Genomic DNA, 2,665 nt, shown 5'->3' on the forward strand with positions numbered 1-2,665 from the left:
ATAAGTGTCCGTTCAAAACACAACAAGAAAGCGCAGATTTTCCATCTGGAAAGTAGGTAAAGCGTAGAAGCAGGAACACTGATCGCCTGCTCAGGAGGATTTGTTACCTCATGTCATAAAAGTATAAATCTTTATTCTCTGCTTCGGTCACTCGACAGTGGACCAGCAATAGTTCTTTGAGTGGAGAGCCTTTCAGAAACATCCAAACTAGCTGTTGCTCTGCACGTTGTCCTCTTTGGTGTCAAAAGTTGAAGTACTTGATACTTGGCAGAGTGAAGTTTTGCTGCTCACTCCATTGCTGTTGTTTCAGATTTAAAGTCGTGATATAGATGGATATTACAGACAGGTCGTCCTTCACAGTGGTTGATGTGGATTCAAGTTGTTCCTTCCTTCTCGCCACTCTCCCCCACTCGGTCTTGGCGTTGCTGCAGCCAAATCCTCCCCCGTCTCTCTCCTCTGGCTTCCTGTCAGTCCAACTGGTTCTGGTGTTGGATCTTTGGGTTGTCCAGATCGTCCCTCAGGAAATGTCCATGTTGTCCACAGATGAAACAAGCGTCAACAGTTCGGAGTCGTCTTCTCTCACAGCTCTGAAGCATGTTTAGCTTTTCTTTCTCTATGCTGATTCTGGACAGCAGACCAGCGGAGGTTGTTAAAGCTCAGTCTCACACAGTTTTCAGTCCAAATGCCCAACAGGAGACTGACAGTTGTCCCCTGGAAGTCTTTTCTGTCTTCTTGATCCTCCAGATCTTCTCGATCATTTTCATCGGCTGGTTTTGTAGGAGGCACATCATCTGGTCCATGGGAGGACAGATGGGAGGAGTTGAGGTCAGAGGTCAGATGCACCGCGCGAGGCTCAGACAGAGAGAAAGAGAAAAAGCAAATAGAAATCAATTAGGGTTTGTTTTGTCATTTTTCTTGTTGTTTTCTATACATATATATTTATGAATCTTATTTTAACCTTTTACGTGATCATATAGTTTTAGTCATTTATTATCCATCCAGTATTATGGCTCCTGTTTGTGGAACAGTTTGTTATTTCCAATAAAGGTCTTTAGGATTCCAAAAAGATTTGGTTCCCTCAATTTAGAAAATTCAAGGAATCACCTGCCTTATTTACCTTCCCTATGACTCATGTTTAGTCAGAATCCTGGATTTGGGGTGGAACCCTCCATGTATGGTCAGTAGTTTCTGAGTGTCTTAACATCGGTGGTCTTYATCTCCTCCTTTGGCCAGCTGATTATTCCTGCAGGGTCTCTGATTACTCTGGTGAGTAGCTGTTTATCACACGGATCTTGTTCTTGCCATTAAGCTGGCTTCTCAGGACTTGCCTTATTCGTTGGAGGTACGAGGGGGTACCCAAAAGTTTCCAGAATGACGCTGCTGCACGCGCAGTTTTTGCAGTACACGATTCTGCCTCTAGGTATTTGTTCAACCACGCCTTCTCAATCTGTGTGCCAAGCAGCGTTGATGTGGAAGGTTTCATCTACCCGCAGTGAATTTTCTTGTAAGAGCTGTTTAGTCCAGCCGTCGTTTTTCTTCATGGAGAAGTTCTATGAGCAGCGCGCGGCTGAAGCTTTGCTTCCTGCTCGGGAAAAAAAGCATCAGAAACCGTTCAAATGTTGAAGACAATAACAATTTTTGTTGCTAATCTGTTGCTAAGAGATCAGTGTGTTTACTGGTAACTAAGTGCCACGAATTTTGAAAGAGCTTATGTTTTATAAACTCTTATTAATTTTCTGTTAAGAGATAAGTAGGTTTTTTTCTGGTAACGAACTGCCACGAAGTCTAAATCGAGATTTTTACTTTTGTGTTGAATTTGTGTTTTATATACATCTACCACTAATGACAAAAAGAACTAAATTTTCTGAAAAAATCACCAACTACACAATTGTTAACAAGTATAAAATAAGTGGTATTTCAAAAGAGCAGAAGAAATATGTTTTTTGAACAAAAACAATATTTGTTATTAATTTGTTGCTAAGAGATGAGTGTGTTTACTGGTAACCAAGAGCCACTAAGTGAACTTCAGATTTTTACTTTTGCAAAAGTAAAAATCAAAAAGCAGAGCACAAACATTTCTAATGTAACTATTGCCCACATTAAAAGTAGGTTTTTTCCTAAAATAAGCTTTTTAGCTATTTTGTTTATTTATTAACCATGTTTAGCACACTGAATGGAGGAAGTCAATGTAAGACAACATGCTAGTTATAGCYCACATGCCACTGGCTGCATTTAGGCTAATATTACCATTATTCGATCTTGATATTGCCTAATGTTTTGTGATACCAAGTATAGGCTACAGAACAAAGACAGARATATTTACAGAAAGAGATGTTTAAGCAGAATCATTGCAAAGGCAGAAATGAGAGGAAAAAAAACACCATTTATCTTAAACTCCTAGAACTGGCTTTAACTCTTGATGTTAAATGAATTCTATTAAAAAACAGAAACACCTGCTTTAAAAGCAGACTTAAAATGTTCGTTTCTGTGAGCACCCTATGTATCATTTGATATTGTTCGGACAGGTTCAGATCTGATATCACTTGCCTTGTTAAATTTCCTATTCCCAAGTTCTCTGACGAGGCCCAGAAATTTGATAACCAGTCAGATTTCTAAGTTTTAAAATGTTATCAGAAAGGTAGAAAGTTTGCAAATTATTTTCCTT

Source organism: Poecilia reticulata, linkage group LG4 (assembly GCF_000633615.1).
Source record: "Poecilia reticulata strain Guanapo linkage group LG4, Guppy_female_1.0+MT, whole genome shotgun sequence".
NCBI lineage: Eukaryota > Metazoa > Chordata > Actinopteri > Cyprinodontiformes > Poeciliidae > Poecilia > Poecilia reticulata.